The sequence below is a fragment of the Zonotrichia leucophrys genome, chromosome 17 (genome assembly GCF_028769735.1).
Source record: "Zonotrichia leucophrys gambelii isolate GWCS_2022_RI chromosome 17, RI_Zleu_2.0, whole genome shotgun sequence".
Taxonomy (NCBI): Eukaryota; Metazoa; Chordata; class Aves; order Passeriformes; family Passerellidae; genus Zonotrichia; species Zonotrichia leucophrys.
In genome coordinates this window covers 3,332,739-3,347,386 of record NC_088186.1, presented here as the reverse complement: position 1 = coordinate 3,347,386, position 14,648 = coordinate 3,332,739, and the positions used below count along the sequence as shown (strand labels likewise).

The following is a 14,648-nucleotide window of genomic DNA, read 5'->3' as shown; positions in this document are numbered from 1 at the left end:
GGCTGGGCGCTGAGATTGGGGTCAGCCCAAATAGGTGAGGTAAGGGAGCCTTTGGGAGGTTAAATGAAAAAAAAAAGCTGAAAAAAAGAGGAAGCTTTTACAAGCCAGAGCTTAAAGACGTGCCCTCCCTCTCTGCCCGTTTATTAAGTAATAATGAAACACTTTTGTCAAAGCTTAGGCACCAAATTTCTGACACCAGATGAGCTCTAAAGCTAATCAGGGGCTGGAAAAATGGGAATATAATTAAGGCTGCTGACAGCCCTGTGTCATTAACCTCCCAGCTCTCAGGTGCCACACTGAACCACAGCTGCAGCAGATTCTCTATTACGGGCAGTTGGTTTCAGCTGTGGAAATGAATTTGGCTTTCAATGGCCCTGTGATGGCTCTGGGGCTGTGGCAGAGGGGAGGGGGTGATGGTCTGAGCTGGGTCCAGCTCTTCTCCCCCTCCTATTCCTCAGTGGTAAACAAGGCAGGCTCTTCTCATCCAGAGAAAATGAGGTTTTTCTGGGTAAAGGTTCAGGCTGGGGCAGTTCTGCTGTGTCCTTGTAATTAATTATGATCATTATTAGCAGCGTGGGTGTTTGCTTTGCCCTAGCAAAGGGATTCCTGCCTGTGTCCTGCTGTGGATCTGATCCTCTGCAGGAACCCTGCAGGGCTGATACCCAAACCACCTCCCTGCTCTGTGACTCAGCTCCCCACCGTATGAGGAGCTGATAATCTTGGGATCTTTGGGAGGAGATTTAGAGTTTGTCAATGCAACCATGTCCATTCCTCTTATAATTATATCACTGTGACAGGGTTTTGAATTGCCCTCTTGAATCCATTTAGAGCACAGCTCTGCCACGGGCAGCACCGGTGATGCAGCAAGGCTTTGCTTCATTTTAGCATTATGTAAGTTTTCCTTTTTATTTTTTTTCCCCCAGGATTTTACCGCTCTGAAGGTTAAAAAGAGGGAAGCAGCTGTTCCCACGCCTCAGCAGCACAAACACCTCGAGCCTTCAAACGCTCCTGAGAGGAATCAGTGGGACAGCAGCGAGCGAGGGAGCGCTTGGGCCGCTGCCAAAAGCAGCGAGCCTCGAACGGAGCCGCCTCTTATCTGGGCAATCTCGGAGCGCTGCAGCCGTTTCGCAAGGCATGTGTCACAGACAGGTACCCTGGGACACGGAAAGGGGAAAAGCATTTGCCTGGGCAGGAAAACGGCTGCGTCACTGCCGCGAATAGCGCCCGGCATCCCGTGACCCAAAAATGAGATAACGCTGGCTGAGCAGCCCGGGGACAGCGGCGCACAGAGCGCTGCCTCTGGGCTAGCAATGTGCTCCAGTGTGGCTCTGATTTTTTAAATATTTTCTAAGCTTTCTGATGTTTATGTTCTTGTGTTGGTGGTCACAGGGGTTTTCAGGTGAGGGAAGAGATGAGAATGTTGACTCCATGTTCAGAAGGCTTGATTTATTATTTTATGATATGCATTACATTAAAACTATACTAAAAAGAATAGAAGGAAAAGTTTCATCTCAGGCTAGCTAAGCTAAGAATAGAATAAAAAAGAATGATAACGAATGCAGCTGCCTCAGACTCTCTGTCCAAGCCAGCTCTGCTGAGATTGGCCATTAATTACAAACAAACTAACATGAGACCAATCACAGATGCACCTGTTGCATTCCACAGCAGCAGATAACCATTGCTTACATTTTGTTCCTGAGGCCTCTCAGCTTCTCAGGAAGAAAAAATCCCAAGAAAAGGATTTTCATAAAAAGATGTCTGCGACATTCTTGTAACAAACTTTCTCGTGCACTTTCTGTAAATAACTTCTTGTTTTGCGTTCTTTTATAGAAAAAGGAAAATTTGATAGACTGTTAATTTGTCCAGTGTCATTAGAGAGCTGGCACTTTTGGAAATCTATAAATGTTTGCATGTATATACCTAGCAAAAACTAACAGTAAGGTCAGGACTAAGTCTTTTCTCCTTGGGTGTGCGTGGCAGCCATCTTGACATCTTCAATGTCACGCTTTTTATAAATTTAAAATTTACAAGAATATAAAATTTGGAGGGTGATTGGTTGATGATTTATGATCATGGTTTGTATTTTTGTTTGGGTTTTTTTGGGAGTTAAGACGCTGCCCCCCAAAATTTGGTGGGCAATTGGTTGATGATTTATGATCATGGTTTGTATTTTTGTTTGGGTTTTTTGGGGAGTTAAGACACTGCCCCCAAAATTTGGAGGGTGATTGGTTGATGATTTATGATCATGGTTTGTATTTTTGTTTGGGTTTTTTTGGGGGGGGTTTAGTTCTGGGATTTATTCTATATTTGTTTGGAGGTGGTTATGGAGTGATGATGACGATTATTGTTTTTGATTTTAGGAAATAAAGAGGAAGGTTATTCAAAAGTGTACTGATGACAAATTATTTGGATAAGGTAGGAATATATGGTTTAATTATTTGATAAAAAATAAAAACCATCAAGATTAAAAAAAATGCATAAAATGGAATTTAAATATTAAATGTTAGAGTTAGGAAATGAACTTCCCCTTTTTCTTCACCCTGAAAACAGCAGTGTGTGTTGTTTCATGTCCTACAGTGACGCTCCAGCACGGAGCTCAGCTCTCCCTCGATGTGAAAAGCACCCATTGGAGCTGAAGAAGAGAATAATCCCAGAGCTGCTGGAGCTGGATTTGCTGTTCATTCACTCATTCATTCATGCTCTGCTGGCCCCGTGGTGGCAGCTGCCACCCCACACTCTGAGTGCGTCTCACACTTTCCCCGCAGCCTTCTCGGGTGCTGGGGTGTAACACTTGGAGCCTTGGACAACAGCAAAACCAGTCAATTATGTTTGCACCCTGCCTGCCTTGAAAGCCCTGGAGTGTGTCTGGTGTGAGCACAGCCAGGGGAATGCAGGAGCTCATGATAAATTCCAAACAAAAGCACCATTATCCATATGGGACCTCGTGAGTGCTTCACGTACTCCAGCAATTCCAAGCACTCCGTGTATGGTTCTTACTCGGTTTTAACTCCATTTCTTTGAGATGCAAATCAGAGGGATTATATTCAGAAGCTGCATCAGAAAGTCTTTAATCCAAATGGGCTATAAGATTTATTTAGAAGAGCCAAATGTCTTGTCTGGGACAGAAGCAACTGAGCTGAACTGAAACAGATGGACATAAAGGAAATTAAGCAACTCTAATGGTCTTATCCAGAGTTTGAAAGTATTTGGTTTTCCTAAAGCTCAAGCTCCTGGAAGCACGTGATGAGACGGGAAGCTCAGGTTTCACTTCAAAACAGGCTTTGCAGTTCACTGAGAAAAACAATAACCATGTTTTTATTCCTCCTGTGGACAGAACAAGGGCTGCCTTCCAAATCCTGACTCCTTGGGCTTATGTCATCAGAGGAAAAGATATTGAATGGGAGTTTTGGAGTCCTCATTTTTACAGCAATGTCATCATTTCAGCAGCCTGGATTTGAGATTTTGGGAAATCTGATGCTGGCAATAGAGATCCCAGGTAGTTTGTTTACTAAAATAGACAAAACCCATCCCTTGGTTCTGCTGAGGGTTTGTCCCTTGAAAATTTCTGCTGTTTCTGGTGGTGATTTTTAGGTCTCACCTAAGGCTGGGGTTTAACTGGGACACCAGCACTGCCAAGGTCACCTCCAGCAGTGCTGGATGCAGCAAACCCAGCGTGCACATCTTGGATGCTGATAAACCACTGGGCTGGAAACCTGGAGAGCTCAGGCTGTCCCCCAGGATCAGGCGTGTCTCCACCTCTGCTGAGGTCAGGAGATTCTCAGCTGGCAGAAAAAGCCTTCCCTGGAATGTTTGGCTGTGTTTGGCCCTGGACAGTCTGCACAGACAGCAGGACAGATATGAGGACACGCTCCCTGCCATCCCACCAGGGCATTTCTGGGGGTAAAGATGGTTTCTCTTGGGGAGGAAAGTTGAGGTTTGAGTTGCTTCTACCACCTGCAGCTTTCAGGTGCTAAATAGTGACAAGGCTGAATTCTTTGGGCTTCCTGAGGCTCTTGACCACTACTGAGTGGTCAAGGAGATCCCAGACACAGTCTCAACCAAAGAAATGCTTTTGCAGCTGAAACTCCTGATAAAAACTGGGAGAAGTCTTTCTGCTTTCAATGCAAAGCCATCCCCTGCTTGGCTCTCCCAGGGAAGCATCCAATGCAGGGACATTTCAAGTGTTTGTGCATTTGCAAGTGGATTAAATAAAAGGTGAGAGAATTGGGGACAAGCGGAGGGAGGGAGTGTGAGAAGGAGCTCATCCATTACCATGCCGTGCACAATGCAGGAGGTCTTGGCCTCCTGGTTTGAGTGCTTATTCCCCATAAAATACATCTGAGAGAAATCAATACAAGAGGCATGCCAGAACTTAAATCAAAGCACAAGGAAGCAGCGCTTGGTGGATGGAATGACCTTGCAGGGAGCTGTCAAAACTGAAGCCCCAGCCCTGTTGAGCACAGAACCTGCCAGGAAAAAACGCTGGAGTGAGGACTTGAGGCTGGCATGTGCTGCCTTGGCATGGCTTTCACTGTGATCTCTGCAGTGGAAAGCACATGGGTGAGAGAGGCTGGATCAGTGGCAGGAGGGCAGAGTGCCAGGAGGCTCCTGGGGCAGCTGGGAGAGCTGAGGTGCTCTGTGCTGCCCCTTTGGGCTCCTCAAGTACCTCAGAGATAATAAGGCAGGGGTGGGAGCCAGCTTGGAGATACAGAAAATGCTCCTCACACCCCTGGCCGTGTGTGCCCTCAGTCCCTGTTGTCCCAGAGCAGGTGTCCAGCCCCACCAGCTCTGTGTCCTGCCCAGCTCAGCAGAGGATGGAGAGCTGTGTGCAGCATCCAGGACCCCTCCTGCCCTGTGGTTTCCTCCTGTTGGGCTCAGCCACCTCCCCAGGCAGGTGCCTGACCTTGGTGGCAGGTCACAGCGCCGTGCCACAGACATCATAAATCTGCAGAGCTTTGCTGCAGCCAGGCTCCACCTCTGCAGACTGCAGGGCACATGTTCCCATGCTGGGAAATCTGACCCCTCGGTAGCCTGAGAGACAGGAGAAGCCTGGCTTTGGTGTTTTGAATAAGTGGCTTTTTATCTGAAATCCCTTTGGGAGCATGAGCTCAGTAACCAATGAAATTATATCTGTTGTTTCAAGCAGTGAAGAAAACTTGGCTTGATGTTTATTGAGATTTATGGCTTCCCTTGAGCTTAATTGTCTTTGGGAGCCCTGGATCTTTTTAACGGTTCAGCTAAGTGGTACTAAGAAGGATGGTAATGGTTTGAGCAGTCTGCCCCCTTAGCATATCTCTTTCTCTCACACAATTTGCTGATATTTGGGAAATAGAGCTGATACCCTCCCCTCCTGAGGTCACAGCTCTTCACTGGTGTGAAACTCCAAGAGGCTGAGCCAGGTGTGAAAAGCTCCCAGTGAGTGTTTGAATGCTGAGGTGCTGACTTCCATCAGCAGGGCTGTGCTGCAGGGAACAGGGGAGGAGAGCAGGTCTGTGCCCCCACTGGGGAGGGTCACCTTGTCCCCCTGCTTTGTCACCCCCTCCTGGATGCTGGGATTGGTCTTTCTTGATCTTCCTGTTCTCCATCAGCTGGGTGGTTTGGTGTAGGTGCTTCTCTGGTGCTCAGCCATGCTGGCTTTTCCATTCCCTCTGCTGGGGGCTCTGGACTGACTGCAGTTTGAGCTGCTCCTACCTAAGCCCAGCCCAGCATCATTTCCTGAGCATCCAAGAGCTCATCCACAGGTGGGGCTGGGTGTTGGGATCAACCTGTGGAATTGCCATAAGGAGAACGCCTTCTGTTCTGCTCCTTGCACTGGTTTGAACTGGGAAGGGACCATCTGGGCTGCAGGGAAGGATTCTCCAGCCCAGTGCTCACCCTACAGGGACACATCTCAGTGATTTGTCCTTCAGGGGAGCTCCCTCAGCTCCGGAGGGCTCAACTGAGGAGCTTGTCATTTGGAGGGGAACATCACCCATCACATATAATCATTCCTCACCTCTGGATTTTCCCATCCCTTATGGGGTGACCCTGATGGTTTGTTATCTCTCCCCAGCCATCCACCAGAGCCTGGCAGTGTGGGCAATGACCTTCACCTATTTCCTCACCTCCCTGAGATGCTGTGGTCACTCATGGCAGTGTGGGCAATGACCTTCACATATTTCCTCACCTCCCTGAGATGCTGTGGTCATTCGTGGCACTGCTGTCCAGCCGAGGTAATTACAGCAGCTCGTTATGGTTCAGCAGGCACCTTCATTAATGAACCTCAGGTTTCAGAGGTGCCTAACTCTGAGCCATTGGAAACCACATCTGGCTGGAGCTCTGCAGCGTGTCTAAGCTTTCAGCTCATCTCCCCCTGCCTAAGCGGTTTAGGAGGGGCAGTAAACAAAGTCTGTTTGGTTGGGGTTTGCGTGCTTTAAGGCAAAGAAAGCAAACACAGCCTGGCTGGGCTAATCTCCTCTGCACAGAGCTGGGGCTGACAGCTCCTTCCTGGCTCATGCCAGTGGGATTTTTATCTCTGCTGTGGCTCACACAAGGAGTGTGGGGATGTTCTCCCTCCCCTGTGTGTGGTGCTGGCTCGTGGCACTCGTCAGGGTGTTGTTACTCTCCTGTGGCACCTCGAAATTAAATGAAATTTAGATGATCATGCTGGATGTGGGGATATCTTAGACTGTGTTCTCTCTCCTAATAACTTTTAGAGCCATGAACTTCCTACTTTTTTAGGACAAAGCCCCTAAAGAATTTGCACTCTGAGGGAGCAGAAGAGCCACGAACGACATTAACCATGTGGCCCTTGCAGAGATTAAGGATTTAGGCCGTGTATTGCTCTGCCCACACATCTTTAAAGCTTGGCTCAGCACTTGGGATGGGCTCTCCAGGCTTTGGCTGTGGGGTTTGGAGCTCCTTCTGTGCACCTGGGTGACCAAACCACCTCCAGCCCGTGACACCTCTGAGGGCTGGATCATTTTCCATAGGCCAGGCCTGGTGTGTGGGAGGATGAAGTGCCACAGAGGAAGAGAAAGATGGGGCTGAGCTCCACGGGGGTGTAAGGAGATGAGTGGGGGGATCAAAGGGAGTGGGGAGACAAATCCCCAACCAGGCACACCCATCAATAAAACATCCCCTCAAACAACCACGTCCTGCCAGAGCTGGAGACGAGTGAGCAGGGCATGGAGTGAGCAGGGCCCACCTGTGCATTTCCCAGGTGCTGAGGGTGCTTTCCCACCCTGAGGACTTGAGGAGGAGCTGGCAGCTCAGGCTGGGGGTTGCTGGTGGATTGCCCACGGGGTTTGTGAGAGCCCTGAACAAAGACCACACACGGGAGGCTCAGGAGAGCGATGTGTCTCAGACCTTGAGGGTACGAGGCAAGAATGCCTCTGTGCCTGACTCACCCGCTGTGTGCTAACACTGACTCATAATTACTGATCTCGATTCAGACAAAAGATTTATCTGCACTGGAACATATGGAAAATGCTAATGGAACCTCGTAGTGGAAAGAGGAGGCTGGGCTGCTGCCTGGCCCTGTGTAAGGCTTGGCCAGTGCCTGATGGACTGGGACCAGCTTCCCCACCCCAGTTTATGTGTGGCTGGGATGAGTCCCCAAAGCTGGAAGAGAGTCTGATCACCCTCATCCCTGCCCACTCTGCAGGGAATTGTGCTTGCAAAAGGTGAATTTTGCAGCAAGGACCATTTTTCTGTGTCCCAGCTCAGTTTCCCTCAGCTCTGGGGATACCCTGCTGTCCCAGGAGGTGAGTCTGGCCCTTTTTCCTTTTTCCAGCTGTGGGGATGAAGATGTCTGGCAGGCAGCAGCCCATTGGCAGTGTGTTTGCACGGTGCCTGCACCCCAGCACAATGCAGGCAGCACAGCAGGCCCGTCACGGCCAGCAGGCTCCTAAAGCCTCTCACAGAGAGCCACTCTCGGGTTTTGGTTGATAATTGCTGCCCTGAGATGTGCAGGATGTCTCTGTTTCGGTGGAGAACAAGTCTAGACTCTTCCCTTTTCGGTCTTGAGGTTGCTTATTAATTCTTATCTATAAAATTTTCTTTCTGCCCAGCTGAGATCTGCTCAGCAGGGCAGCCACAGGCACTCTCTGTGTTGTCCTTTTATACTACAAACTACATATATCATATTTACACTTAATTCCCAATACCTATCACCTATGTTAGACAGTGCACTTCTACTCTAAACCAATCCCAAAGTGCCAACAGCACTGCAGAAAATGGAGAACAAGAAGAAGAAGAAGAACAGAAGGCTGGACAAGCCCAAGTTCCTCCATCTTGTCCCCATAACCCCCACACCAAAAATCCTAAAATCTACATTTTCACCCTGTGATCATTTTATTATTATACTATTCAAACTTCTGTGACTATCATGTCCTCATACAAAGCTGGTAACTTGCTCCAAGGGTCATAATCAAATCCCCAGGTGCTCTGGGCTGTGTGCCAGGGTCTCTGAGCCCCCCAATGGGGTCCTTGGCAACTCTGGGCACCCAGAGGGATGCACTGAGTTCTGACAAGCCACGAGCAGCCACAACCCCCAGGAGAGGGCTGGATTAAACCCAGAACAGAGCCAGGGCTTTGTCCCAGGGTTGTGAGCCCCCAGTGAGACGGCAGAGCCCACAAACCCCTCAGCTGCTGCCTGCTGTGGTCCCAGCAGGGCAAGGCTGGCTGCCCAGGGCTGTGCCACCTCCTGCCCTGCCTGTGCCACCTTTCCCTCCCTGCTGCTCGGCGCTGCTGGATGCTAAGTGGAAATTTCCCCCTGTGCCAAGTGTTAAATACTTATCAAGCTAATGCAGCGTCTTTGGAGGTGTGTACAAGAGACAACATGTTACCCTAATTAACGAGCAGCTGGGCTTGGCACCCGGCTCTGCTGCAGCTGCTCCCGGCGCCTTTCCCAGGCTCTGCCTCCTCCACACCATGGCAGGGGCACAACCTGCAGCGGGGTCAGCGCCTCACTGGCTCCTCTCTCACTTCAGAGAGCAGGGTTTGGTTCCTAGGCTGAGATCTGGGGGCTGTTTCTGGGCTGGGTGAGGTGCTCTGGGTCAGTGGGTCTGTTTGTAGCAGCTTAGATAAGTTTTGGGGTGCGCTGATTTGGAGAATTTTAGGGGAATTGCTGCTGGAGGAAGATGAACCATCAGGTTTGAGTGCTGGTTTGTCCCTCCCTGGTGGTGTGGCAGCAGCAGCTCCCTTGGTTGGCTTTGCTGTGGGAATTGTGCTTGGGCAGGGGTGGCCAAGTGTCACTGGGGTCGGTGTGACAGCTCCAGGGAATGGGGCACATCTGGTGGGATTAATTCTGGAAAGAGAGAGGGGCTGGCATGGGTTTGTAAAGCCAGCCTTTGCAAACCCATCCCAGCCCCTCTCCCTTTCCAGAATTGTCTGGGGACAAAGCTTCAGAGCTTTGGGGGTGGTGGGAACCATTTGCAGAGTTTGACTGCACCTTCCCAGGGCCCAGCCCCTTTTACCTGGACCACTATGGATCAGTTCACTCCTCCATCTCCCCAGCCATTTTCAGGCAGAGCTGCTGCACAAACCCTCCCCATCCTTTTACATTGCCTTGAGCTCCCTCACTCTCCAACCCCAGAGAAGTCATCTCAGCAGTAGATGTTTGTATCATGACCTACATTGCTATTGGGTTTTAAATATAATTTTTTTTTTCCCTGTGCCATATACCAGCTTCCCACATGCAAATTGCTCTGAGTGAACCATTTATCTGGAAAATAAAGGTTATGTTCTCAAAAGGCATTTAGTTCCCTTTCTGAATGATTGAACGAGTTTTCTGCTGAGAAAACAAAGGTCTTTAGCACAGTCCAAGCCAATGACAGGGAAAAAGGTTCAGGTAAAACCCCTCCATTTATTTAACAGCTCCCCCTCCCTCATTCATATTTACAAGATAAAAGGGGCTCCATCAACCCATTAAAGTTAAAATATGTGTCCTGTCTTCAAGGAAAGCAAATCCCATCTGGCATCCCTGGAGGAATATAACCTTAACTTCAGCTTAATGCCACATTAGGGTATCTTACAGATTCTGCCTGAGATTTACCTGCCTTAAAGGGAGATTTATTTCTGGAGCAAACAGGCTCATGTGACAAATCTCCTTCCACGAGCAACTTTGCAGAGAAGGTGAATTTTTGACTGGTTCCCTGCTCTCTGCCCAGTGGGGAAGGGGTTGGTGACACTGAGGGATCTCTGGTTCTTGATAGGGATCCATTGCAAGGCTCCATCCCCTCTCTTGGGAGATGTGGGATGAGTGCCTGGGGGGCTCCAGGTGCTTGCATTTGTCTGGGAAATCAGAGTTTTCTGCAGCCCCATGCCAATGCTGAACCTCATGTTGGATATACCCAGGTGATTTCCTCACAGGTATTAACCAAAAGTGGCTTGGGATGGAAATCACGGCCTGCTCTGGTCTTTCAAAGGGATTTCAAGGCTGTGGGGTCATGGGGATCAGAGAGCTGTACTGCTTATCCGAGTGGAAATTATTCAGAGTTACCTGGAGGCACACTTTGGTAGCCATCAGTTCATTATTATTGCTACTTTTACTGATATTCATAAAAATTATGAAGGCTTTTCTAAATGCCAAATGGATCAGAAATCCTTTTAAGTGTATAATATTCTTTTTAAAAGCCATGGGTTTAAAATAAGAGGAGTCTGTGTGGTGTTTCCCCTTTACCTACACCTTGGATTGCAGTTTTAACCCTTCCTCCAGAATTTGCTTCTGAATAAACACAAAAATATGAGGGATACCCTGATAAAAGGGTGGATTTTGAACAGATGCTGCTCCTGGGTGGGAGTTTGGGGCCAGGGGATGTCCCCTGTCACCAACCTTGGATCCTCAGGTGTTGATGTGCACAGTGCTCAGCCTGAGAATGTGAGGACAAGTCAGCTGCACTTGGGTGCAACCTATCTCTCCTCTCTACTCAACTGGCCTGCCTGACTGGTTTTTTTATGATTATTTTTTATTCTGTCTCCAGTTAGGCAATACAGTTGCCTGTTAGAAATATTGCCCTGGGCTGCCAGCTCAGCCGAGGAGAAAAGCGGGTGTGTGTTACCCAGGGAGGATGGGCATCATCACCCCCTCACCCTCCCTGGGGTGGGCACCCTCCCCTTCCCCTCTGCCATCCTACAGGAGCATCCTTTTGAGGGAATTTTCTTAATTTTTCTTAATTTTTCTTCATTTTTCTTAATTTTCTTTCATTTTCTGACCCCTCCCTCTGCAGCTCTCCCACACCCTCACTGGAGGTTGTTTGACCAGAGTGGGTGAATTTAAGCCCAGCCCGTAGTTTGGGATCATTAACCATCAAGGTGCCCCTGGGAAGAAGCGAAAAGTATTTGGGAAAATTTGCTAACAGACTCTAATGACTTCATAATCCCTGTTGGAAGGAGCCTGGCAGGTTATGTGAATGTCAAATTTCCTTGCTCTGCCCAGAGCTGGCTCCTGGTTATGTAATGGGGGGGGGTTTGACCTCCAACAAGGGGGAAAAAGAGAAGACAAAGGGAAGCATGGATCCATTTCCATGCTGGGATGGAGAGGGAGCACAGGAAAAGGAATCTCATCAGCCTGGGCACAGCTGGGATTGAGGAGCCAGAGCAGCTCCCACACTCAGCTCCTGGCATGGATCAGCTGGCCAGGCTGTCATTCCTGATGTAGCCCCTGTTTTGGGGACACAGGACACACAGCTGGCCAGGCTGTCATTCCTGATGTAGCCCCTGATTTGGGGACACAGGACACACAGCTGGCCAGGCTGTCATTCCTGATGTAGCCCCCGATTTGGGGACACAGGACACACGGCTGGCCAGGCTGTCATTCCTGATGTAGCCCCTGATTTGGGGACACAGGACACACAGCTGGCCAGGCTGTCATTCCTGATGTAGCTCCTGTTTTGGGGACACAGGACACACAGCTGCTCAGGAATCTGCTCGGTGCTCCGCCGAGATGGTGACTCGAGCTCTGAGCATCCATCTCAGCTTGCAGCAAGAATTGGACGGGGAATGTGGCCCCTAAAAGCTTTGCCTCCTCTCAGCCAAGGCTGGCTGGAGTGGGAATGCTGTCCCATTTTGGGGGGGCTGTCAGGAATGCCCCCCTTTGCCTGGCTGAGGTCTGAGCGAGGCTCATCGTTTGCGGGGTCCTTCCTTGAAGAAGAAGAAGGAAATCCCGAGCTGCTGAGCTGTGCCATGGTTTAAAACACTCCTTGCACTACCTGGCACACGCATGGCAGCGGGATGGCCTGTCCTGGAGGTGCCATCCTGCTGGGAAGCTGCAGCAAAGCAGGGAGGAGCTGCACCCGCATCCCGCAGCCGAGACGGGCGCGGGGGCATCACCGCCTCCTTCCCCGTGGAAGCGAACAGCAAACCCTCCCGGGGCTCCCGCCGCTCAAGCTGCGGCTTGCCTGCCATCAATACTGTTCAAACAAGCCCCATGGCAGACGTAGCTCGGGGCCAAGTCGCGGGGCAGGCGGCGGGGAGCAGCCCGGCCCGGCCCGGCTCCAGCCGGGGCTGCTGCGGGAGCTGCGGGCGGACGCGTGGGTGCATCGTGTGCCAGCCGGGCTCTGACAGCCCGCGGCTTTTCCTCCGCTCCTGAGGCCACTTTGAACCCCGGAGATGCCGGAGATGCGGGAGAGAACGTGGGAGAGCCGAGCAGCCGCTCCGCAGCCCGTGCTTTCCCTGCGCATCCCGCGGGAGATGCTCCTCCTCGCAAAGGGGCATCCCGGGATCTAAACTGCAGTTCCAGGCTGGATGTGCTACTCTCTTCCCCTCTCCTGCTTTTTTTTGGTCGAATTCCCCACAAGAAATGTGGGGAGGATGCTCCCTGCAAGGCACCCATGCAGAGCACCCAGTTTTCCTGCTGGGAAGCCACTGTGGCTCCAAGGGAGAATGGAGAATGCAGGCAGCTCCACACGCTCCTCCAGAAAAAAAAAAATTAAAAAAATAAAAAGGCAGACAGAGAAAAAAAAAAAAAAAGAAAAAAGGAAAAGGCTTCTGAAGCTTAGAGCTGGATATTTATACACTTGACATAAAGGATATTTCTGCATTGAAGTAATAAGCGTGACTCAGTAAACCAATGGGGAAAGGGTGTTCCCTTTGCAGCAAAACCTCAAAAGATCAAAGGAACTCCATGAACAGTTTAACATTTCGAATGTTAAAGGAATTGGGTTCCCCTCCCTCTCCCCTTCACCCCTCCTTCGAGTTTTGCAAAATAAATGGTTTGATCTTAGCTGGGAAGGGAATGTTTCAGCAGCTCTGGGGGTGTGTGGTGCTGGCTGGGCTGGAGCGCCAAGGTCATGGCATGTGTGTCCAGGACCTGGCTCCCTGCTCGGGGACATCCAGCCCTGTCTGGGACAGGGACAGGCCTTGGGGCTTCCCATTCCACAGCTGAGCTCATGCTGCTTTATGGAAACTGCCTCTTCCCAGATTTCACTGTGTTCCTCCCTTGGCAAAGCCAATCCTGCTATTTTTGTGGCTCTGTCCAGCAGTGGGGAGACCTCAGGGCTGTTCCTGCCCTCTGCCAGCAGCCAGCAGCAGGAACTGGTGCTCCAGAGGGAATTCCACGCTGGATATTCCCCAGGGAGGGCCCAGCCTGGCCAGTGGCTCTCAGACACACGTGCTTCCCCGGGATCGATAGGCTGGAGTAATATATTGTGCTGAGATAACAAATCACTCAGCTTATTGGGTCTTAATTAAGCCTCTTTTATCTCCCTGACAGCCCCACACCTGGGCTATGGCCCCGGCCGTCCGCGGTGGCCGTGGGGACGCCGCGCCGGAGCCGGGGGATTGATGAGGCTCTGCTGGGTGGAATTACCTCATTGTGCTCGTGCCACTCGGGGCCATCCATCTCCTCCTGGCTGCCCCTTTCCCCACCCCACAGCCAGAGCAGCGGGCACTGCCCTCCTTGCCAGGGTCTCGTGGGTGGCACTGCCCTCCTTGCCAGAGCCTGGAGGGTGGCACACGGCCAGGGAACATCCCCAGAGGTGCAGGAGCTGGGGGAAGGGGCCAGTTTGGACTAAGCTGGTGGGTTGTGGATGCAGTTGTTGTGCCCTGACGGCAGAAATGAAGACCTCCATCACCATAATGCATTGTCAGGCTGCGAGCTCAGCCTCCCCCCGAGATGAATGAATGCAATATCTCCGCCTGCCAGGGGAAAGGAAGGAGGAAGAGAAGGGAAGGAGGATCTGCCTCTGGGCTCCAGGCAGAGCTGCTGCTTGTGAGGCTGGAGGAGAAAAGGCATTTTTTATCTGCCAGGCAGGGGCTGAGGGTGTCTGATCCCCATGGAGCCCGTGACAGACACGCTCACACTGAACCAAGGGCTGCAACGCTGCTGGGATGAGTTCATCTGCCACAGCAGCAATCTTACCCCAACACTGCTGCCAGCTGAGGCTGCAGGACAATTTATTGTCACAGATCAACCTCAATTTCAGCTCATGTAACCCAAGGATGGAGGGGAACCATCCAGACCTGGGAGGGCCACACCACTGGCAGCGTGTGTTCACAGCCACAGGAGTCTGAGGCTCGGCTGCGTTCAGTCATTGGAAAGTAGGACAAGTTTCACTCTGAAGTCTGACTGCTGCTGCACTGACTTGGAGTGAAATAATGAGGGCTGGGAGTTGCAGGAGACTCACAGCTGAGCAGCCAGCTCCTGCAGGACCCTCTCTTTCTGCAGC

General features: G+C 50.8%; 1 long non-coding RNA gene across 5 annotated transcripts; it reads left to right on the top strand.

Annotated features, from left to right (window-relative positions):
• The first annotated feature begins 357 nt into the window (after nt 1–357).
• On the top strand, nt 358–9,269 carry LOC135455092 (uncharacterized). 5 transcript variants are annotated; one of them, XR_010442250.1, is made up of 5 exons: nt 358–469; nt 924–1,132; nt 2,361–2,415; nt 2,578–3,496; nt 3,592–9,269. It is a non-coding gene; the product is annotated as an uncharacterized LOC135455092 (long non-coding RNA). The 5 variants fall into 5 exon arrangements; XR_010442253.1 differs by having other exon boundaries at nt 390–460; XR_010442251.1 differs by having other exon boundaries at nt 417–508.
• The last annotated feature ends 5,379 nt before the right edge of the window (nt 9,270–14,648 follow it).